General features: G+C 38.6%; 1 protein-coding gene across 2 annotated transcripts in view; it reads left to right on the plus strand.

The window, feature by feature from the left end:
* PAK5 (p21 (RAC1) activated kinase 5) overlaps positions 1-25,901 on the plus strand; it is a 287,807-nt gene that overhangs the window by 118,319 nt on the left and 143,587 nt on the right. For both annotated transcript variants that reach the window (XM_017523951.2, XM_017523952.2), the window contains one exon: positions 4,140-4,289. The gene's annotated coding sequence lies outside the window, so the exon portion shown is untranslated. The remainder of the gene's footprint in view (positions 1-4,139; positions 4,290-25,901) is intronic.

The following is a 25,901-nucleotide window of genomic DNA, read 5'->3' on the forward strand; positions in this document are numbered from 1 at the left end:
CCTCACTCTGCTACCCAGGCTGGAGTACAGTGGCGTGATGATCTCAGCTCACTGAAACCCCTACCTCCCAGGCTCAAGCCATGCCCCTACCTCAGCCTCCCAAGTAGCTGGGACTACAGGCGCACATCACTATACCCAGCTCATTTTTATATTTTTTGTGGAAGAGGGGATTCACCATGTTGCCCAGGCTGGTCTTGAACCCATGAGTTCAAGTGATCAGCTCGTCTCAGCCTCCCAAAGTGCTGAGATTACAGGGTGAGTCAACACACCTGGCCCTCAGATTGCTTTTTAAAAGTCAGTAATGATAATATGGCTTTAGCAGAGATATATGGGTAAAGGCTTCTTAATGGCATGTTTTAAGAGAAAGAAATATGAGAGGAGAGTTTTAATGATGATTTGAGAATGTTTTAAAGCAATTTCATGATACCTAATATTTCTTTGTTTAATTTGGCTATTTGTAGTATAAATAGAAAATTAAAAGTAGTATTAATTCTTAGAAAATAAACTCAAAATGGTTAATTACATAGAAAATGTAATATAATGATGCTAATAAAGTACAGAAATTTATAAAATGCATTTAGTTTTCTTTTTCTGGATCAAAGTATTAATTCTTTCAAATATATTGAATTATCTTATTATTATGCAGTGGATCCACATGATTATATCAATTTTAAAATTGCACTCCATGGCAAGGTGATTTGTTTGCTGATACTCTAAACTATTTGAATAGGGTATCAAAAGACGCAGAAAAGAAAGTATGTCTACTTGTATTTTAGCCTATTTAGAACTAATTTAAAAGCAGCTGTCAGAACCAGCCTTCTAGGATTTCTTGTTGCCTATGTAAGGCATTGCTTTTTACTAAGTCTTATAGAGCCTAGCAATAATAGTTTAAAACATAGAGCATGCTTTTGAGAAGATAATTTTAGCAACAATTACTTTATATAAAGTAAAAGTAACTTGATATTAAAGGTAACCATTTTAAAATATTGAGAAGTAAACTTAATTGAAAAATCTTCATGATACCATTAAAACATAAATTAATGTTTCTAAGGAGGTCTTAAACATTTTTCAAATGCACTGGAAAATAGACATGTAAAGTATGATCCCGCCATTGTACCTCACACAGAGTACTGATATTTTTACAGAAAATACAAGGAGCTAAGTATGGACGTTCTGTACCTGCAGTTAACTGGTGCATATAATGAAATAAAAGCTGGCATTTCTTCCTCTTATCCAAGGAGAAAAGTGGAGCAATTTTCTAGGAGTTTAGGTTGACATATAATGGACAAGATGAACTATTAACCTATAATTATTTTAAGGAAAATTTTCTTTGAACTTGTCTGAAAATTGGAGGAGCAATAATTAATATCATGCAGAAGAAAATACCCAGGCTCTGGAATTTTATTTTTTATAGATATATCATAATTGTACATATATTGGGGGTATATGTGATGTTTTGTTACATGTATACAATGTGTAAAAATAAAGTCAAGGTAATTGAGATATCCATCACCTCAAACTTCTACCTTTTCTTTGTATTGGGAACATTACAAGTCTTTTCCAGTTATTTTGACATATACAGTAAATTACTGTTAACTGTGATTTTCCTATGGCGCTCCCAAATATTAGGACTTATTTCTTCAATCTAACTGTATTTTCATAGTCATTAGTCAACTTCTCTTCATTTCTCTTTCTCCTCACTTTCCCTCCCAGTCTCTGGAAACCATAATTCTACCATCTACCTCCATGAGATCTATTTTTTTTTTTTTAGCTCCCATATATGAGTGAGAACATATTCTTTGCTGGTTTGTTTCACTTAACGTAGCAACCTGCAGTCCCATCCATATTACTGCCAATGACAGGAATTAATTCCTTTTTGTGACTGAATAGTATTTGATTGTATACCTATACCACATTTTCTTTATCCGTTTTTTCAGTGATAGAAACTTATGTTGATTCCATATCTTGGCTATTATGAATAGCACTGAAATAAACATGGGTATGTAGATATCTATTCAATACAATGATTTTCTTTCTTTTGCATATATACTTAGCAGCAGGATAGCTGGATTGTAGGGTAGTTCTATTTTTAGTCTTTTGAGAAACTTCCATACTGTTTTCCATAATGGCTGTACTACTTTACATTCCCACTAACAGCATACAAGCGTTTCTCTCTCTCTGTATCTTTGCCAGCATTTGTTATTTTTTGTCTTTTTGATAATAGCCATTCTAACTGGAGTGAGATAGTATCTCATTTTGTTTTTGATTTGCATTTCCCTGATGATTAGTGATGTTGAGCATATTTTTAAACACCTATTGGGCATTTGTATGTCTTCTTTTGAGAAATGTCTATTTAGGTATTTTGTCCATTTTAAATTGGATTACTGTTTGCTATTGAGTTGTTTGAGTTTCTAATATATTCTGGTTATTAACCTCTTGTCAGATGGATAGTTTGCAAATATTTTCTCCCATATTATAGTGTCTCTTCGCTTTGTCGAATGTTTTCTTTGTGTTCAGAAGTTTTTCAGCATGATGTAATACCACTTAGCTACTTTTGTTTTTGTTGCCTGTTCTTTTGAGGTCTTACCCAAAAAATCTTCACCTAGACCAACATCTTGTAATGTTTCCTCAGTGTTTTATTTTTGTAGTTTTATAGTTTATGTTTGACATTTAAATCTTTAATCAATTTTAAGTTGACTCTTGTATATAGTGAGAGAGAGAAGGGTCTAGTTTCATTCTTCTGTATATGTATATCCAGTTTTCCTGGCATCATTTATTAAAGAGACTGTCCTTTCCTCAGTGTATGTTCTTGGAGCCTTTTACAAAATTAGTTGGCTGTAAGTGCATGGATTTATTTTTGTGACCTTTATTCTGTTCTATTCATTGGCATGTCTGTTTTCATGCTAGTACTGTGTTGGTTTGGTTACTACAGCTTTGTAGTATAATCTGAAATCAAGTTCTTTAATGCCTCCAGTTTTGTTCTTTCTGCTCAGGATTGCTTTAGTTATTTGGAGTCTTTTATGTTTCTCCATTAATTTTGGATTCCATTTTCTATTTCTGCAAAGAATGTTATTCATATTTTGATAGGATTGCTGAAATTTGTCTTTTTAATAGGTCAGCAGAGAATATAGGAAATGATATTTGCTTTTAGTTCCTGGGTCTTTCATAAAGAATATAAAATCTCTGTGTAGTCCCTTTCTACCCTATCTATAATATTTATTATTTACTCATTTATATGGCAGGGCTATACTGAACCATAAACAAGGTTGGGAATTTGCATAATCTGCATATAACTGTGATTCAGCAATATGTATATAGTTGATTCTCATTATCTGTTATTTCATATTTCCAAATTCACCTTCTCAGATATTTTACATTTTTGTGCTTAATGTTGGTGATTTCATGTTTTGAAATGGCCCCGAAAAGCAGTGCTGACATGCTGTCTCATGTTCCTAAGCACAGTAGGCTGTCACACACCTTATGGAGGAAACAGGTGTGTTAGAAATTCTTTGTTGAGGCATAAGCTACAGTGCTGTTGATTTGAGTTCCATCTTAATCAATAATCAACAATATGTGTTATGTAAGATACCTTTAAACAGCAACATACATAAAACAAAGTTATGTATTGATTATTTGACAAATTTTGGAGCCAGAGATTTGCAAAAACCTAATCCTCTATTTCTTCTAGGAACAATGCTTTACTATTTGCTAATTCAGTGTTTGTGGTGACTTCATAAATCACAACTACTGCAAATATCAAGAATTGACTGTATTGAAAATGTATGATTACCAGTTAGTGGGCTAGGCCCCAGAGATTCAGGGACCAAAGGCACAGTGCCTGGCCCCACAAGGATCACTACCTATTGGAGAGATGGATTTGCAATAGAACAATTATACAGAGTGGAGAAAATGCTGTGGTATAGATGCAACCAAGGTACTAAGAGGAGTCTAACCCTACCTGGGGTGTCCAGATAATGATATACAGATCCATAGCTTCATGCCTAAGAAAATGATATAAACAATAAAAAAGAATGTACTTCATGTGGGAGAATGTAAAGTAAATGTGGCTTTATGTTTAATTTTAAGCACAGCATAATGTTGGTGGGGTTCTGAATCATTTTGGTACTATGTTGTTACAGAAATACACTGTGGTGAAATATTTCCACGTCTTGCCAAAATGAACGCTGAGAAAAAATGAAGAAGGCTGACAAACGCCAATGAAAAGTTGCAGAATAGAAATAGCCTCACTTTTCTGGAGTCTTTAATTCATCTACAGCCATCATATAAAGGTAGGGAAATAAATCGCCTTATGGTTTTGTCCTTTTAAAATGTATTTTAAAGTAAACAGTACTAAACACACAGAAACATGCATTTGTTGATTCAACAATATTCATTGGGTGACTGCTATAGGACTGCTATAGTGCCTGTTCCAGGCACTGGAAACTAAAAGGGCAAGGTTATGGCCTTGCAGAAACTCACTTTCCAGGGGAAAGGGTAAGTAAATAAATGAAAGGGAAACTGGCAACCACTGATAATGTTTGTGAACAGGATAAGGAGGTTAACGAGATAAGGGGTGACTGAGAAACTACTTTAGTTGAGTGTCAGAGCAGACCACTTAGAGAATTTGAACTAGGAACTGAGTGATAGAAAAAAGCCAGCCACATAGGGTTTGAAGATTGTGCCTTCCATGTGTAATGAACCAGGATCTACGTGGATATATTCAAGGTTTGGAAAGCAGGCCAGTATCACTTTAAGAGAGGGGCTTTGGAGAAACAGGACGTAGGAGACGAAGCTCGAGAGCTGTATAGATGTGGGAAAACGTCTTCATTTTATTTCAATAAAGATGGAAGTCATTGGAGAGTCATTAGCAGGCTAATGAAAGAATTTATATATTTTTAAAAGCCATTCTTCTTTATTGTAGCCAACTAGTATGTATGGGGGTTTCAGGAGCTGAAAACAGGGTGCTCTTATCCACGTAAGAGATACTGCTGACTTGGCTTAGGGATGCGGCATTGGAGATGGATGAATTTGAAAGATCTTTTGTGTCTGCTTCAGAACATAGATGACTACCCAAACTCTTTATGAATCTCCAAATATAATTCTAATTTCCATATGCAGGATATGCTGTCAATTTGTGTTTTAATACACAATAGTCAGTTTGTAACTTATTCCACTGTTTCAAAGAGCTGCTTATGATGCATATGTTTGTGGCCTGCTTCTGAAACATGGAGGATGTTGATGTCAAATTGTGAAAAGAAAGAAAATTCTGCCCTGAAATCTCATATTCTAGGTGGGTTATCTTGTAACACTCAGTGGCTTGAGCATTCCATATGTGTTTGTAACTCCTCTCCTGTTTCCTGGGTGGCTCCTGACTTCTAAGAACATTGTTGCTCAAGCCACTGAGAGACAGCCTGTGGGAAGGGTGTCCTTCTAGATGAGAAACATGAGTTTTTTAAGGACTAGTGGCTTAGGTCAGTCAAGCATAACTTCCAGACTACAACTTTCATACTGGGTTTTTCCAAGATGGAATGTTGAAGGGAAAACTGAAATCCAACTTCAAATTGGTGCTTTAAAATGATGAGAATATATGGATTTAAGCAATGGTTACCAGAGAAACTTATCCTCTGTGAAGTGACGGTTTCACATCTTGGATTATGTAACCATTGTGCAATGTCCTTAGGGGAGGGAAAGGAGGATAAGAAATGTATGCAATGACCTTGTAGGTCCAAATTTGCAAGAAGCCAACAGCTACTTTTGGAAGGTGGACCACCCTAAAGTCTGTGTTCAGAAGAGTTACTCATGATAGCTCAACTGAACAGTATTTTAAGATCTCAGCAAAGTACAGCTTGCTTTCCAATATTCATAACATCTGAAATGGTTCTAAACTTGTAAGGTGTAGGAATTCTTCCTTCCTCTACCCCAGATCCTTCTGTAAAGCTTTTGGTCATTAGAAAAACCACCCCAATGTAGCAGTTATACAGTGTTGGATAATTAAAAAGTCTCATGAGACTACAAGTTCACAGGAGAGCCAAGGCTCAAGCGTATTGAGGGGTATTTTTTTTACCCCACAGCTCAGGTAGCTAAAAGCAAGCTTTGTTAACAAGTTAACAGGTACAAACCATCAAACAGTAGAATTTTGATAGACAAGATGGTACAGGATGCTGGTGGTGTTTTAGACTTTTCACAGCACATTATAAATCACTAGCTAGCACATTTCACTTCTGACTTGCTCAAAATCAATACCATGTTTCCAGGTGCCCATCAAGATAAGCAAAGAGCTATGTGTGGCGCACAAGTTAACTCTTTCCTCATATGCTTAGAGAATTGAGCCAGGATGAAAGCAGAGAGGAGCTAAGGATGGCATACCCCATTCTGTGATTAGTCTTGTCATCCGCTAGACTAGGTACAACTCTTTGATTAGCTGGAGAGATCATTAACATGCTAGGCCTTTCAAGTGGAAGTCAAAGTTTCTTAAGAAAGTATTGGATTCAGAAACAACAGGACTAACATAAACTAGAAAGAGTAATGGTGCCTTAGGTTGATTTCTCCAGAAGCAGAGAGTGAGACAAAAAAATTGGAGTGGTGTTTATTGGGAGGCAATGCCAGTACACATTTGTAAAGTAGTGCAGATATGAGACAGAGAAAAGAAGGAAGACAGAAAACGTGCCTTATCACTTCTGTGATCAAAAGGTGCACAATCACATTAGGTAACTTTGGGATACAGCATAGGACATAACTTGGATTTATCCCAACCAAGAGCATAGAATTTAGGGTATTTAGCCACCTTCTCCCATCTGTTCTGACTAAAGGCTTCTCACCTGGGTGGAAGTGGGGAGTGTTAACTCCTTGGTATTTGTAACATGCCATACATGTAGACCAAGAAGACTCCAGCAGCCAGAGGAAGCCCTCAGGTAGAGTCCCAGATGTTAAAGCCGCCATCAGGTCAACTTGCACAATGATGATAACTACCAATGGAATGAGGATGGAGCACCTACAGTTTCTGCTACAAGAAGTGACAGCAAACATGATGGTGATGACCATGATCATATGAATAGAGCTATCAATTTATTGAGCAGCTAGAAGCCAAGTAGTATGCTAAATGCTTTACATGCATTTTTTCATTCAATTCTTATTTATTTGTTGAATATCTACTCTGTGTCAGGTGGGAGATATATACATATATATATATATATATGAGTATATATATGTGTATATAAAATCACCACAATCTTGCCTCATGTATATTATTCCAGGCTTTAATTTAGAGATGAGCACAGAGGGCTCATCAAGATTAATCTAATTATCTTAAGTAACATAGGAAATAGAGTTGGGATTCAAACCCAGTTTTATCTGCCTTCAAAACCCTCCCTTGATTTAGGCAACATTGTAATCCTTAACTAACTAATTAATTATTGACATTTTTCCAACACTCATCTATTAACAAGTCAGCAGGCACTATTTAGATTCTGAGATACAAAACAAAAATTGCCCCTTTTCCCAAGGAGTTCTATGTTTATGGAAGAGAAAGATCAAAAGAACTGTAGTATTATAAGGGCTATACTAGAAGTATGTTGTAGCTATTGAACAGGATCAAGAAAAAGAGTATCACTTGTTGCTGTATAACAAATAACCCCATAACTCAGTGACTTAAATAATAAGCATGTGTTATTGATCATGAGTCTCTGAGTGAGTTGGGGACTTTTACTGATTTGGGCTAAGTTTGGCTGATCTCAACTAGGTTTGCTCTGTAGTCTGATGACAGGTTGGCTGGAGCTGAATAGTCTCAGATGCTTCACTCCCATGTCTGGTGATTGACTGGATGTGGCCATGGCAACTCAGTTCTCCAGTGGGCTAGCCAGGACTTGTTCAATGGCAACTGAGCCATATGGATCACTTATTCAAGAGAATGAGTGAAAGTGTGCAAGGTTGCTCAAGGCCTGGCCTCAGAACACTCACTTCTACAACATACAGACCAAAGAAATTCACAGGCCAGCTCAGATTTAAGGGATGTGGAAATAGACTCTACCTTCTGGTGAGAGGAGCTCAAAGTCACATTGCAAAAGGACATTGATAAAGGAAGGGGAAGAGCTAGATTGCAAACAATCTACCAGGAAGAAATCATCTGAATAAAAGATTACAGAGTAAGTAGGCATTCCCTAGCCAAATAAGATAGGAAGAGAATTTAAAGCAGGAAGGGGCTGATTGCCATGGCTTATGCCTATAATCCCAGCACTTTAAGAGGCTGAGGCAAGAGGATCACTTGAGCCCAAGAGTTTGAGACCAGCATGGGCAACATAGAACTTATCTCTATAAAAAATAAAGTAAATTATCTGAGCATGGTGGCATGTCCCTGTGATCCCAGCTTCTTTGGAGGCTGAGGTAGGAGGATCTCTTGAGCCTAGGAGGTCAAGCCTGCAATAAGCTGTGATCGCACCACTGCACTCCAGCCTAGGCAATAAAGAAAGAACCTGTCTCAGAAGAGAAAAGAGGAAAGTCAGAAGGACAGTATGTGTTTATAAAGACACAGGAATATAGTGTTCCATAATGTTGTCAGGTTACCTGGGAATGAAGGCATCTAATGGTGAGAGAGAGAGAGAGAGAGGAGGATTAAAGACAAGAAATCTGTAAGGTATACCTGCATTCAGGAAAATAAAAGTTAACTTGCAGACAGAATAATATGTTTATGACAAAGTGATAGGCAAATGGGAAGATGAACAAAGTTAGGATGGTTGATTGGACAGACTGGTGTGGTAATAGGGTTACCAAAATTGTTAAGATTGTCTCTTAGAAAAGGGTTTATAGGCTGGGCTTGGTGGCTCAGGCCTGTAATCCTAGCACTTTGAGAGGCCAAAGCAGGCGGATTGCCCGAGCTCAGGAGTTCAAGGCCAGCCTGGGCAACATGGCAAAACCCCATCTCTACAAAAAAAAAAAAAAAAAAAAAAATGAGCCAGGCATGGTGGCATGCACCTGTGGTTTCAGCTACTTGGGAGGCTGAGGTGGGAGGATCACTGGAGCCTGGGAGGCAGAGGTTTCAGTGAGCTGATATTGCACCACTGCACTCCAGCCTATGTGATAGTGCAAAACACCATGTCTCAAGAAAAGGAAAGAAAGAAAGAGGGAGAGAAGGATTTGTAGAATGTTATTTCAACAGAAAGGAGGAGAGAGGAAATACTTGCCGAGTGATTGAAGAAAACAATGAGGTGAAAGTAGGTCTGAAGGAAAGAAATTTTTAGCATTTGACTGTGTTTGTGGCTTCAGGGAGCTGTTGCAATGATGCAGACTGCATGATAGAAACTCTGTGGGACAACTTTCATAAGCATGCTAAGCACACTGTGTAGGTTTTTGTGAAAACTAATGAAGAGTTTGGCTTATGATCACAAACAAATTTCAAGGCTCTAGATTCTCACAGGGCCAAGTCTCTGGGGCAGGTCTCTGTGAAGACTTGATCTTAGAGATATATTTATATAGAGATTTGTGGATGTGTGTGTTCCCAATGGGGTATGTATGTGAGATGGTAATTTTCAATTCATGGATTTCTTCACTCTGAGACTGAATTGGGTAAATTGAATAGCAGCTCTATTCTACAGTTTTCCAAAGCCACTTTCATTGTACTCCTTGGTCTGTGTTGCAAGTATGGAGCTCGCCCAAGTCAACAGGTGCAGCAGATTTTACTGTGAAGCTTCATAGGCTGACATTAACATCTCAAGCTCCTTGGAGGCAGAATGGGAACTTTTGTAGTTCATTTCACAGCTAAGTAATACTACATTATGTTACTAGATCACAATCTATTTATCTGTTCTTTTATAGATTGACATTTCTGTTGTTTCCATTATCTGCTATTATGAAAATGGTACTATGATTATTTTTTATATCTCTCCTGGTGCCTGTGCAAGAATGTTTTAAGGAACTATATGTAGAAGTGGATTCGTAGGATATTAGATGTATAGGTAACCAATCATCTCGGCTTGCCTAGAACCAAGGAGTTTTCCAGGATGCAAGATTTTCGGTGCTAAAACCAGGACAGTCTCAATCAAAATGGTGTAAGTGGTCACCTTAAATACACAAATGATCAGTTTTGCAACGTAATACATACTAAGCTCTTTCCCACAGAATTGGTAGCAATTTACTCCCCAACAAGTGGTATATGACTATTCCCTTTGAACACCATTCTCTTCATGCCTGCTGTTCTTGATATCTTAATTTTTGCCAATCAATTGAGTGTGAAATGGAATCTTGCTGTAATTTGATTTTCCCTGGTTACTAATGAGGTTCGGGATCTTTTCATGTTTAGTTTTCCCTTTGTGTGTTATCTTCTGTGAAATGCCTTCCATATATTTCATCTTTTTTTTCTGTTGTTTTTTTTTTGTTGTTGTTGTTTTTAATCAGACACATCTAATTTATCTCTTCAGATTCTCTTGATTTTTCCAGCATTTATATTAGGGTCTCTCAACAGCAGCAAAGATGGCATTTCAGACTGTGTAATTCTCATGGGATACTGTCCTGTGCCTTGTAGCACATTTAGCAGCACCCTTGGCCTTGACCCACTAGGTGCCAATACCACCCCCTAGTAATGAAAATAAAAATACTTCTAGACTTAGAAATACCTCTTGCCAGTGTTTCCCTAGGGGACAAGATAGTACTTGGTTGAGAGAATCTTGCTTCTATGGGAAAGAGAAGGTAGCAAGGCAGGTAAATTCCATTTCCATTTCTCTCCATGATGAACTCTTTCTCAAGACCTGTACAGCATGTCTCTGTCCAGCATGTTTAGAAATGTCATATGTCACAGAACAGCATTTTTGGGCCACTGGCTGTGTTTCTTCATGGGTAATGCAGGGGTCATAGCAGTAACATCTCACTTTGTCTTGCTGTTCACCCTTCCCTGCTTCATTTCCTATCTCTTTTCTTTCTCACCTTTGGATTGCTTATTCCAATTAAAACCTCAGCACTTAGTGCATGTCTCAGGCTCCATGTCCTAGGGAAACTGAACTAAAACAAGTAGTTGCAGACCAGATACCCTGCAGATAGGGTTTTGGAATTTGATTACTGACCTGTCTGAAAGCAATAGGGATCACATATTTAGTGGCAAATTGGGATGAAAATAAACCCTGGCAGGCAGCAGGATTACAATTACTTAAGCTCTCATCTGTAGTAAATTGGGATATGGCTTAAGTGGAAGGTCAGGTGTTAGGAGACCTAGTAGCTGCCACACACAGTGGCTATTAGAGCACTGATAATTACGCAGATTGCAAAGTAGATGGCTACTTTTGACCTGTGAAAAGAAAATGTTAAGCTGAGGGTGGTTCATTGCCAACTTAAGGTATGCTCTGAAAGCCAGAGGGCATCTGTGACTACTTTAAAGGAGACTAATCTCTGGTCACTGCATGGCAGTGTCGGGCTACTTTAAAGGAGACTGAGGGCAGACAGTGATGTAAGCCAGGCCCAGAATCCGACTATAAGGCTCATAAGGTGCCAAAGAGACAGGATACACAGCTTTGTAAAATCTTCTATTTCAAACTCGGGGCCGTGAGTGGAATACTGAGATATGGGATGAGCTTGAGGACCTTGAACCCTTAAGTTCCCTTAAACCACACTGGAAGTCAGGAGTCATGCTTTTTTGACAGAGAAGAACAGCTTTCCTTGCCCAATGGTTGTGCAGGAATCTCACCTAAAGCAGGTGCCTTATGAGATAATCCTTGCATGCCTTAAGATATTTCTCTGCCACTGCTCATTGCCTCCATGCTGATAACTAGAGTGTAGACTCAGCAGAGAAGTATCAGCACGTATCCAGGAGGAAATAGCCTACCCACTGAACAATTGAAGTACCTTGAAACCCACCTGGGAGTGGACCTTGAGTGTATTAGAGTGGAGGGGGTATATATGTTGTGCTGAACTCCCGTTGACTTCAGTGGGGATGGCACCAGTTCAACAGGCGGAAGAAGAGACCCAGAGCCAAGAAACAAGACTTGGGCTCTTGTGATGGGCTTACATACAGGGTAGAGAGTCCAATGGCAGTGAGCTGGACAAAACCACAACCACTTGCAAAAAGCGTGCAGTTTATATAGCATTTTCACATAGCACCCTCCCCTAATACCTTCCACCTGGCAATTTTTTAACCGAAAACACAGGGCCTCAATCCCTTGTACATCACACATTCCACAGGACGGGATGGGGCCCAGATGTTTCTCATAGGAAAGGAATGTCCCTCTGGGTTGGCCACTTCTGGATTCCCTGGCTTGGAATTCCCAACTGCATTCAGGTGTGCCATACAGGGTCATTCCTAGGCTATACTTAAGTAATTGTTATCAGGTGGGTTTAACATACAATGCTAGATCAGAGGGTATTCATTGATATAGAGGCACTCACTCATAAATCAAGATTCAGTTGTTTGTCAAAGACACTTGGAGCTGATCTCGATAGTTTTTTAGGGTGGTTCTTTAAATCTGGTATGCTCTGATGGCCTACAGCAAATGAGAAAATTCCACAAGTTCTTTGACAGTCTCAATAAAGGGTCTGATGGCTCCAAAAGGAGGGATGTTAGAGTGCAGGTTAAAATGGTTTTAGGTACAATCTTCAAACCTATCACTTAACTATTTCTAACTAAGAGGACCCAGAGGACACTCCCTTCATAAAGACAGTAAGGCGTTCTGGAAAGGAGTGCTGACACCTTTGAGAAGGTGGCCTATAAAGGCTGTTGTCTATGGGCTGGAGCTGACATTTCAAGAAACTGTTGAGGAGTTGATCTTCCTAATATCGCTGGTATGATGAGACCCAGAACAACAGAGGCTAAGTAGCAGTGCTTACTGTTAGAGGTAAGGTGGCCTTAACAACTATAATGCATAGCAAAATTAAAGTGCCAGCCTGGGTGCTTTGAGCCACAGGGATCTAACAGTGACTAAGAGATCCTGGAAATCTTTGGGACAAAATGATTGGGCAGCTAATAGATCTGCAGTTTGGATAATAGGGGAGAAAAACTGAAATCTTATAAACCATGGATTATCCTGGACCCTTTCCAGGTTTCCACATCTAAGTTGGTTCAGAGATGCCGAAGGAATCGTGACAGTCAGCTCATGTTCATGTTTATTCCATTTTTAATTGTTTGTACATTTTACACATCATTATTATATATTTACCTAATTCTAATACATGATGAACAATCAGTACAGGAAACCAATTGATTGTTATTTGGTCACCTGTGGCTCTGAGTGACCGAAGTTCCTCATGTCATGGGTAATATCTGATTATTGATGCAAGCATGTGGGAATCCTTAGGGCCTCTACTGGGGATGTTTTCCCATGGAGAGTATTGCTTTGTGTTCTCTAGGAGTCAGGAACATTGGCCCTCTTCTGGGATTCCATGCTAGGGGCTGCCTCTCAGGCTTGGTTGCTCTGCCTCCCGTTGCCCAGGGCCTAGGCTTGGTCTTTAGAGCAGTGTTGTTATCACCATATTCCCTCAGAACTATCCAGTCTTGTTCATTAGTTCAATTCCCAAATCATTTCTCTGGTGTCGTTTCTCTATCATTTATTTTTGTGAGCAAAGGTGAAGGAAAGCTCAGATGTTTCATTTACAAACTACTGAGCCTAGCACAATTTATGACGTTAAAAAATTTTTTTGAGACAGGGTCTCCCTCTGCTGTGCAGGCTGAAATGCTGTCGTACAATCATAGCTTATAGCAGCCTCAAACTCCTTGGCTCAAGCAAGCCTCCTATCTCAACCTCGCAACTAGCTGGGACTACAGGTGCAGGCCACCACACCTGACTAATTTATTATATTTTTAGTAGAGACGAGATCTTGCTGGGCCACTGGCTCTATTTCTTCATGGTAATGCAGGGGTCATAGCAGTAACATCTCACTTTGTCTTGCTGTTCACCTTTCCCTGCTTCATTTCCTATTTCTTCTCATTCTTACCTTTGGATTGCTGATTCCAGTTAAAACCTCAGCACTTAGTGCATGTCTCAGCCCTTAGTATGCAAGCAGTCCCCCCACCTCAGCCTCCCAAAGTGCTGGGATTACAGATGTGAGCCACTGTGCCTGTCAGAACATGCTGTTGATACACACGATAACATGGGTGAATCACAGACATTATGTAGAGCAAAAGAGGCTGGAGCCCCCAAAAATGTATGTGTGATTCTATTTATAAGGAGTTGACAGACAAAATTAATCTTTAGTAATAGAACCCAAAACTTAGTTTGATATGCTGAGTTGACTGTCTCCTTTTGCAGCTCAGGGGTAACTGCTTAGTAATTTGAAGAAGGTTCTCAAGTTATCCCTGTTTGCCGTAGGCATGAGGGGACTAGGTGCTTGAAGGTCCATCCTTCCAATCCTTCACCAACTGAGACATCTCCATCACAAATGCATGCATATAGAGGGGAAGGAGGCATTCTGATTCCCCATGTGACATATTTCACTTTTTTCCCAAGTCCTCTGGGTTTCCCCCTTATGAAATACAAGTTCCTTTATCGGTCATAGAGATGTAGAATTTTTTGTAAATCCTACCAAGCTTGAAGGAGTGGCTGTTTGTGGAGCATTATTTATGTATATGTTGATCTCACGTCTTACCCAGAGCATACTAGTGTCAACACATTAAAAAAAAAAAAAAGCAAAGCAAAATAACCCTTCTCTTTTCAATCACAAGCTTAATACTTTTTTTCAAGTTTCAAAAGAAATAGACTGAATGGAAGGAGATATACACCCAAGGCTATTTCTCTACTACTAGGGCTTGGTCTTTCCATATAGATTGTTTCTCATACCCTGGGGACTAGTAAGTGTAGCCTTGAAAGGAAGCAACTGGAAAGGACCTAAAAGAAGCTCCCAGCCATTTTATTTGGCATCTGCTTTCTAGGGCAGAAAGTGAGACAAGGAGAATCTGAAGTAAAAACCAAAGGAGTAACTGAAGAGGAGGAAGGATACACTGAGCCCTTAAGCCAGAAAGGCTTCTGAAGATACAATCAGGACTGTGTATTTCAAACATACGTGTAAATGGTGGTGGCTTATTACAGCTGATAGGGCACAAAGGCAGTGGTTGTAGTACAGGGGATGCAGAGCAGGACGTTGTGACCATTCTTAAAGGATTTGTTCCTAACTCAAAGTTTCCTATATCCCCACCTTATTCAAACATCGCTACTCAAAACAGAAAATATGGAAACAACTCAGAATCTATAAAGTGCTTCATTTGCTTATTCATAATGCAGGAAAGATAGGAAAAATTCAAAAATGGTCATTTTGTTAACTTCCAGTTATGTCTCTGTGTTTTAAAATCAAGTTATATCTCATTACAATAAGCTTCATGGGAAATTTGGCATTTTATTCCAAGGAATTCTCACTGGTCACAATCTAAAGTCCTTGACCTAGGTAGAATCAGGTGACTTCAGTCATGCTTAGATACATCACTTATAGATGGCAATGCAGTCTTGAGCCCACCTCTTAGCCTCTCTGAGCTGAAAGTGAAGCAAAGTGAAGTCCATATTTTGTCTATTCCTTAAGTTTGGTGTGAAACATAGTATAAGGTGCATTAACAAAGTGTAAAGTGTGAGGCAAATGGGAGGTATAACCATTCTTACCCCCGTGGCTTAGAAAGCATACCAAATGGTATGTCTGCACACATTCCTTAGATGAAGTTGTTTTTTATTCTTGCAATTAATTTTTTAATTGGAAAATGGATATAAGTATCATTAGTTATGGATGAGAAGTTAAAGACAATGCATTCACGGGGAGAAAAGGAGCTATACAGCTACAATAGAAAGCACTGGGACTTATTATATCCTCTCTCTCTTTCTGGCTGGCCAAAGAGTATAACTCCATGGAGTTGTTTTTCCTCATGTCTAAAGTAAAAATAAAGTATCTACCACCCTGAGCTACTTAAGAAGAGTGTTGTGAACATCAAAGAAAATCATGTGTGAAAAGGCTTTAAAAGTTCGAATAAAGTAGAAGAGTATAAAGTTGAGGGGTTATACCACTTTTTTCCTCTTATTCAGAAAGATTTCTAAGCATTATATTGAGGACTCTGGTAAGATTAATCAAGCTCTCTCCCACTTGTAATACTATCTGATTTTTTTCTTCCTTTTACAAATCTAAATAAATAAAGATAATATTTAGAAAAAGGCATTGCATGTGTCAAATTCATCATATGGTCAAACAATTCTAACATCATGGGCTAATGTCAATTAGCCCATGTCAACATTTTATTATATTAAAACATTGGTCAATGTTTCACTATATTGATATTGGCCATAACTTAGGAAAATGTATATTGTCCAAGCCAAGACTGGTTTGAGAGTAAAAAGGAATGCTGTTAATAATTATGTCAGCCTAACAATAGTCAACTAAGACTGTTCTTGAACAAAAAGTATTGTCTAAAAGCGTCCTTTTTAAAATAAGTCATAATTATGCCTAATGTGTTCTACAGCCTAATATAGGTTTGGAGAAGATTTTTTAATGAGCAAACTAAATACATTCCGTGGTTCTAGCCTTTGAGAAGCCACAAGTCTATATGGTAAGAGAAAGCATATGAAATACAAGGATGCAAAATTAGTAAATGAAAGGCATCATACTAGCTAACAAGTGTTGCATTAAGTGGAATAGAAGTTTGGAGATTTAGACATGACCATGGAGGCTCGGTCAACCTTGAGTTGTTGCACAGCTTCTCTGAGAGGGGCAAAATCTTTAGCTGGGTCTAGAAGACTGGTGGGAGCTCAATAGATACAGGGAATAGCATAGTTAGAAGTATTTGAGGCAGGTAAAACAACATGGGGAAACATATAAATGGTTGAGTTTCCATGGCTTTGTGTAGAGGGGAGAGAGAAAAGGACTGTAATGGAATTTTATAAGGATAAAATGTATTGTTTCAACACATAGTTATTGAGCATCTGTTACATAATGGCAATGTTTTAAATTATAGAGCTAAAATAGTGAACTAAACAACATCTTTACCCCTTTGGAGTCCACATTCTAACAAAGGAGAACTTCCCTTTAAATCTGCGTCTTCTCTAAATGAACTTTTAGTTGTGGCAAGAAGTCTTATGGGGGAAGGGGGCAATGTTACTTGAAAAGCAGCAAATGGATGATTATGGTCATTTTGTGTTAAAATAATAAGGGATTTCCAGCAACTGAGCTAACTTGTCTTCCTAAGCCAGAATCTGAAACATGGAAAAAGGTTTATCAAGCATCATCCATCCATCCATCCATTCATTCAACAAATGTTTATTGAGAACCTTCTAAGTATCTGGCTCTGCTTGTGCTGAAGATACTGCAATGGGAAATTTGGGCAAAGTTCCCTGCCTCTGCAGAAATATTTACCTAGTAAAATTGGGTCTTCCCAGATCATATATTCTAATCCACAAAAATGAATATTAAAAAAGTTATTCAAGTACTTCTTTACATATTCACTTTCTACATACAGAGCTAATAAGATGAAAGTGGTTATTTGCTTTTCTCTATAATACAATTTCCTTGCTCTGATTATTACTGTGCGGGTCCAAGTCTTTCCTTCTGCAAATCTAATAGATGCCTGTGGCAATTGAGAATCATCAGGAAACAGAAAAAAGAAACTTTCTCCCACACATATGTCTTGGAGAGTAGTAGACCATTTGCCATGCCATAGGCAATCCTATTTGGAAGATGTGAGATGATAATCTGGCCACGAGGCTACACACCCACCAAAAATGCTTTTGCTTCAGAGAAGACAGTATATTTACAATGTAGTAATATAGAGTTAATGTCACTATATGTATAAAACAAAAATGTGGGTCTGTTATTTCTAGACTCTTCAAACTGGCAAATGGGGGCACACATGAGAATCACAGAAACACAGATTGCTAGACCTACTCACTAGAGATCCTGGTTTCAAAAGAGTTTTTATGTCTCCTAATTCCCAGTGATACCTATGCTGATGGTCCAGAGGTTGCATGTTGAGAACCACTGTGTTCTTCTCTCAAAATGTGGCTGTCATATGAATATAAAATTGATTGATCTGTAGATAATGTGAATTGTAATATTTATAAAGGAGGTCATTGTATTCATGTAACTGTCTTTGGCTGAGTTTCCCAGTATGGTAGCCACTGGCCACATGGAGCTATTGAGCTCTCGAAGTGTGACTAGTGCCATATCTTGGAATAAAACTATTTTGGATATTTCATGTTAAATAAAATGTAACATCAAAACTAATTTCACTTAATATTTATTTTTAATGTGGCTACTTGGAAATTTGAGATTAACATATATGGCTCATTTTGCATTTCTGCCAGATAACATTGGTCTATGGAGCTTTTCTAAACATGTATATGCTGAGGGTTGGTTTTTGTAGAGCTTACAAATTTTTTAGAATTTAAGAGTTACCAGCAGAGGAAAAGAACGTAAAAATTTCTCAACAATATCCTTTTTATTCAGTTGTTTTGAATAATAGTTAACAAGATAACATTCACTGGAAGATTCCTTCAATAGATGTTTGCCAACCTTCACTTCTTAATTAATGTGGCTGTTGGATCAATTTCTCCCAAGTTTTCTTTACTTCCTTGGAGATGCTAAGAAATGCTCCCCTTCAGAAGCAAGGGTTATTAAAGGTACTGCATTTCCCTTTTTAGAATGCATTCAGGCTCCAGTTGCAATACACATAAATCAATTTCAGATAGATTGTAAATCCAAGCACAGGATAATATATTTATGAACTTGGTGGGAGCAAAGACTTTTTCAACAGGACATAGAAGGCAATAAATATAATGAAAAAGATATCTAAATTGGACTAAATTAACATGTGTTCATCAAATATATCTGTGAGCATAAAAAGGAAAACTATAAAGTGGAAGAAAATGTTTCAACACATTTCTTCAGCATATCCAGAATATATAAAGAACTCCATCAAATGAGTAAGAAAAAGGAAGAGGATCCAATGTGAAAGTGGGCAAGGAACTTGAACAGATATTTCACAAAAAAGGATATCTACATGGCCAAGGCACATGAAAGATGCTCAAGCTCATTAAGGAAATGCAAAATAAAGCCACAATGAGATGCCACTACACACCCACCAGAATGACAATTATAAAAGGATTGACATCTGGAAGTGTGGATGAGGATGTGGAGCAACTCTTAAGCTACTGGCAGGAGTGTAAATTGTGGAAGCACTTTGGAAAGCTGACTGGAACTCTGCTAAAGCCAAATATACACATATCCTTTGACACAGCAATGCTACTGCCAGCTATGTATATGCCTAATAGTAATGCATCACACATGTCACCAAAAGACAAATACCTGAACATTCAAGGCAGTATTATTTTTAAAAGTCCCAAATTAGAAATGACTCAAGTGTCTGTCAACAGTAAAATGAACTTATAAATTATGGTATAGTCATGCTGCGACATACTAGACAACAATAAGAAAGAGCATGGCCTATCACGACATGAATTAATCTCACAAATATAAAATGTTGAATCAAGCACACTTAGAATGCGTGATGTAATAATTCTATTCATATCAAGTTCAAAACCAAGCAGACCAATCAATCATTGGTGGGATAAGCCAAGATAATGGTTTGCCTTTGATGGAATTGGTTACTTGGGCACAGTTGGATGGAGACTTCTTGTATTTTTCTCTTGGTTTGAATGTGTTCCGTTTGTGAAAAGTCATTAAGCTGTACCTTTTCTGTATATATGGTATACCTTAGTAAAATGTTTAACAAAAAGAGAGAAGAGGAAATACAAAGTCATACCCCATGACCCTCCCAGAAAAACTAAATCACCTCTTTAAAATACACACACACACACACACACACACACACACCCCACTGTCATTGTTACTCACTACTTAAACTATAGCTTACAATTGACTTGAGAAATTGTTTTAATATAATAAGATTTTTGCACCTATCAGTCCAATTTGTTTATCTTAAATTCCTCTTTGAAAATATATCATTGAAAATCAAAAGTAGAATTATAGAATCTTAAAGTGTAAGTAGTACTTTGTTCTATATTCAGTTAAATGTCATCTAGCTAACAGATATCTTATATGATTCAACCTATTCTAAAGAAAACCTTAAAAAAAAGGATCCTGATGATAGGCAGGTTCTATAGACCATGAGATTTGAATAATTCTATATACAAGTAATTCCAAAGATTTATGACAAACATAAATTTATGCAACTGACATCCAATTATTTACATTAGATTAAAGTGAGAAACTAGATAGAGGTATTATTTTAAAAGTATAGTTTGTTCAACACAGCTTATTCAAAAGTTTTTATGAGTGTACTGTTATATTCATTACTAGTAGGAAGCTGGTCCTAATACAAATCTTCATAAAGTGCTAATGGGCTTTATTATATGACTCAAAACTCATTTGCTCAACAGCATTTTTGGTTTTAGTGTGTAAGTGTATGATTACAACACAGTAACATACAATATCTACACATGACTACATTGAAATGCCATGTTACTGACAAGTTTCCACTAATTTAATGTGAAATATATGGCTGTTTGAGTTAGAAATGACTGTAATTACTGTTCTTTGGCTTTATTGGGATTATTTATGGGGAAATTGTGTATGTTTGTGTGCATGTGAGAGAGAGGGACAGAAAAAGGGAGAGAGGGAAAGATGGAAATGGACAGATAAAGGAGAGATGGAGAGAGAGAGAGAATGGAAGCAGAGAGGAGGAGGGAGAGAAAGGACTACAATTAATCAAACTTTTGTTTCTGCATTGACTTTTTGCATTTGGAGAATCAAAAGCCAACGCCATTTCTCCTTGCCATCTGTGTTTCCAAGCATCACTTTAAGAGGGTCTTATCCCACTCTTAGATTATCAAGAAAAATGTCAGATTTACAAGGAGTGCCACTTTTATCCTTTTTCTGAAAGAGGAATATCAATTGCCTTCACAGAGGATCAGTTGTATTCTCTTATCATAAATGACTTATTTGCCTTCCATGGAACTGGGAAAGTTGCCATCTCCTTTGCTTGACCTTAATTCAATTCAACTGCAAGACACATAGAATAAAGTAGAAATATATTATAATATTGACCCATGATTTGCTGGTAGACTTTAAACTATCAAAGGCTTTAAACCACGAATCATCTGTTTTTAAAAAATCACTGAGAATTGGAATTCCTTTAGTGTTAAACACATTAATTTAAATTATATTATATAGAAGTTTATCCATGGAATAAAACATAGCCTAACTGCTAATTGAAATAAAATTATGGCTGACCCTCCCAAAATTCTGTAGATAAACTCCTATGCATATAGTAACAAGGATGAATACTTAACGTTCCTGAATCCCATTCTGCGAGCATATTTGCATTTTAGTATGGAAAGTGTGATGCAAACAAGTAATATCAAAAGCTAATTACCAAAGCCATCTTTAACCTTCTCATTGCTTTCACACATTGAATGTGGCTTTAATATTTCGTGATGTTAATATACAGTTAGAAGTGATACTGATGAAACAGGTCCTGATATCTGGCTATTTTATTTTACATGAAAAATTTTGAATATGTTCAAGTACTCTATCAGAGTGAACAATGGCTTCAATATTCATTCTCTGGAAGGAAGAATGTATAATGAGCAAAGTTTGAACAATTAGTAATGTATGTACCATTATGTACCTGGGCAGGTTCAGTGATTTCTTTGCACATGGATTTAAACATGATGCTGCATAATAAGGTAGGCTTTGCAATCTTAGAAGCTTTTACAGGGAAGGACCACCAGCCCCATTTCAAGATAAGTGCCGTGATCACCTGTCAGATTTTTTGGAAACAAGACGAAGTTTGCAAATCAAAGGTCAAAACTAATGACCTCAAATAAAAGTGTTTATAAAAATAAGTTGCAGACTGAATATGGGGTTCTCTTGAGAGGAAATAAGTATTGTTCTGTGATGAAATGGGCAATATTGTTTAGCTATAAAGAATGTAAGAGCGGCTTATTGGAGTATGTTTGTAGTTTTCTTTCCATTGTAAATACTTTAATATAATATGAATTGTGACTTATTTGTGAATATTGTCATTAAAATTAGGTGATTCTTATAACTGAAATTGACTAGAAATCAATGGTGTCTTCACAAATTTTTGTCCAGAGCAAGGAAAGGAAACCTATGCAAAAGAGCTTTTAATATGTTAAAATATAAGGCTGTTTCCTATTTAAACCCTACCAAGTTCAGACTATTCAGTCAAGGTGGTACAGACTGGTTAGTGGTTGAAAAAGGATCAACGGTCTTTTTCTTTCCAGAGTCTGTGATATTGGTGACAGTTGCCTAAAGCTATTTGGATCACCTTTAATTCTAAGAATAGCTTTTCTTCTTTACCCTCACTCTTCCTTTTCTCACCCTCTCCCATCACCATCTGAGTGTCTTCAGTAATCAAGTGCAGTCCTCCTTTGGTATAAATGTTATTTGTTAAGACTCTATGGGTTTTATCCTGGTAACTCAGGGACGCCTGCATTTGAAACACCTACAAGTGCATTTCTTCTTAGGCATGTCTAAGAATATGTTTCTAGGAAACTAGCAGGCAGCTGCAAGATGCACAGATGTTGTTGCCCTGCCTGTATCCCCTTGGCTTTCTCTGGCTGCTGAGCCTGAGTGTGGGGGTGGACAGATATGCTGAGGAAGGCTGAGTGTGTTGGTTCAAACCTGCAATCCCAGCGCTTTGAGAGGCTGAGGCAGGTGGATCACCTAAGGTCAGGAGTTTGAGACCAGCCTGGCCAACATGGAGAAACCCCTTCTCTACTAAAAATACAAAAAATTAGCCAGGCGTGGTGGTGGGCACCTGTAATCCCAGCTGCTCGCGAGGCTGAGGCAGGATAATTGCTTGAACCCAGGAGGCAGAGGTTGCAGTGAGCCAAGATTGCTGTATTGCACTCCAGCATGGGCAACAAGAGCGAAACTCCATCAGAAAGAGAGTGAGAGAGGGTGGGAGGGAAGGAGGGCAGGAAGGAAGGGAGGGAGGGAGGGAGGGAGGGATGGAGGGAGGGAGATACCCCTGGGAACATCTCTTAAGCCAGTGAAGGATAAGAGCTGATGGACAAATGCTGCAGCTTCCTAGATCCAGGGTGGGAAGCAGGAGCTAGCAGTGGTGTCAACTCTGAGGTAGATTTACCTTCTCTCCAGAGAAGATCCTCAGCATGATTGAGGCCCAGTTGCCCACCACACTCACTTGCTCATTCACTCACTTCGAATTGACAGTCTGCCTTTCTCTGAATTATTTCCCTACTTCCCTACCATTGCTCCCTGGGACTAATTCCCAGATAAACTACCTGCACTCAAATCTTCATCTCAGAGTCAGCCTTCTGGGGAAACCCAATCTAAAACATATATTTCTTCTTTCAAAAATGATATGATATACCAGACCAATGCTGATTTTCTTTAGAAGGTAATTCTCCCTGGGAATTAGCAGTCCACATTGAAGACCAGCAGTCATCGCACACCCCACGTGGGGGCATTGTAAATGTTGTATTGCTGTCAGCCTGCCCTCCACATGACTCCGGCTGGCATTTTGATTCTTCGTCCTGTGACCATGGCTCTCCTTTGCCTTTCTGACCAGGGACAGTTCTACTGACAGTTTTTCTACCAGCTGATTTAAGTGAGTCAATTCTTGTTTTTATGATACTGTTGGCTGACTGGCTGAGCAAAGAGGGTTGTTTTTGTGAGGATGGAGTGGCGTCTGCCTTTTTCAAATATCTAGAGTACAGCATCTTGTTATTCTCAAAGAAAAACTGATCTTCATGTGAGGGTGTCTGTATGTAAATGTTCTTATCAGCTCTGAGTCCCTGGAGGTCTGCCTCAGAATGACCCAGAAGCCCAGATGTGTTCCAGTTATCTCCATACACAACTATAAATAAGCACATATGAGTCTACACATGAATTCACAGAGATATCTAAGAGAGATTTAGCTGTTTACCTCTTCTTCTCACTCTAATACCAAGATACTTCAAACCCCAAGGTAATAATTATGGATAAGGATCATAAAGTCATTTCAGATAAAGACTTAGAATTTGAATAATCTGTTTATCTAGTTCAAGTTACCAAAATAGCTTTTTCCAAGCTAATTTGCAGATGTCCCTTGCTTATCAGCGGTTTCATTGCTGAGTTCCAAATCATTAAACACTTCAAGCATGAAGGCCACAGAAACGAGTAATTATTGGTTTGGTGAAGTGACAAGGGAGGTTAGGGAACCCAAGAAAGAGTTAGACTGCCAGATATAGACACCAAGGAAGAAGAGGGGTGAAGGAGGAGAAATAATTAAGAGTCTGCTTGCAGTCAATTGAGTGTTCATCTGCTATTGAAGTAATCGTAACACCAAATGTAATTGGTATTTGGCTGAGTAGGCAATTAGGCTGGCCACAGAATGAAAGGAAGCCAACGACTGGTTAGTTTTCCTGCATCCTTATTTCCTCCTCTTTTGGAAGCAGAGTTTGGGGACTGATAAATGGCAGACAGAACCTTCCACGGTTTCTGCAGAGGGGAGCTTGTTTGCAGAGCAGTGACACCTCCTGACTCAGGAAACAAATGAAGCAGTACCTGAGGAGAGAAATGTTCAACAGACCTTAATTATAAAAACAAAGGCAATAAGGGCTGGTGGTTCTTTGGGAACAGTTTGAAATATCACTTCTCTGATATAAGTCAAGTTGTTATTGTGATGGAACTATTTTCTAATGATTCAGAATACACATTTAGAAGCACATGACTGAGTCCACATTAATATCACGGCCTCTGCAGTGTTGAAACTACATTGGTGCAGTGGTACTTTATACTTAATTGAGGCTCCTATCCCTTGATAATCTGATAATCATCACCGAATAGGACTAACTTGAAAAATGTAAGTTAGAATTTATATAGAACATGTTTTTGCCAGGCACCATCCTAAATTGTTTCATATGACAATAAGTTTAACAACTCTGGATTATTCTTTGCTGATGGGGAAACTGAGGCATAGAGCTGCATGGTTGAAGTGTTGGCGTGCCCCTGACTCACTCCTTATCCCTATCCTGTGTTCATGCTATGTGAGCTTCAGCCTCTTGGTATAGCAGGAGGAATTACCAATGTTTCCCGGACTCTGCCTGTCCCTGGCTTTGCTTGGAGGATAAGAAGAAGGGGCCATCACTGGGCAGGCAAGGGTGCTATCAGTAGCAGGAAAGAAGCCCCAAGCAAGGGAGCCCTGTGCCCACCCAGGACAGATGGGCAGTCAGCAGGAGAAGCTTGGACCTGAGTCAGGGTTGCTTACCAATTGAGTGGACACACAGGTATTTTCCCTCTGTTCCTACAGGCCTTGGAGTATCTCAGATCTCCCTTGAAGAAGCTGCTCAAGTTTAAAGAGATTCTCTTTCCTCTCCTAAGTGATACAAAGTGTGTTGGCCCAGGGTAGGAGTGAGTAGAATTTGTCTGAAGCAGGACACTTCCTGCTGGCTCCTCATGGGACTCTCAGAAGAAGATTAGCTTGGAAACAGGAAGGAAGCAAAGTCTGCCCTCTGTTTAAATTTGCATTTTCCCCTCATGTCTGCCCTTGGTTTCCACTATGGCTGTGCTCTGGCCTGTTTTAGACTACTTCCATCTCCCCAAAGGGCTCTGGTCTCTCACCTTGGTGTCTGCTTAAATATTTAGAACATCGTTATCCCAGTCCCTGCCCCCACCCTCGCCAATCCATACATCCCTTTCCCCACATCTCAGAGCCTTCCTGCACCCAGCATTCAATTCTGGAATGGATAACCCCTACACACATACACACAGATGCACACACATCACACACACACACACACACACGCACACACACACACACCCCTCCCTCTCTGGACATCTCTTCATCCAAGCACTTGTTATACCCCAGTGCAATGAGATAATTGCTTTTTCAGGTAATTGTTTCTCTGAGTGCTCATGGGGACAAAGACCCCTATTATGTGCATCTGTGTGTCCTCGGTGCTGGGCACATGGTGGAC

The sequence above is a fragment of the Cebus imitator genome, unplaced genomic scaffold, assembly GCF_001604975.1.
Source record: "Cebus imitator isolate Cc_AM_T3 unplaced genomic scaffold, Cebus_imitator-1.0 Scaffold31, whole genome shotgun sequence".
NCBI classification, from domain to species: domain Eukaryota; kingdom Metazoa; phylum Chordata; class Mammalia; order Primates; family Cebidae; genus Cebus; species Cebus imitator.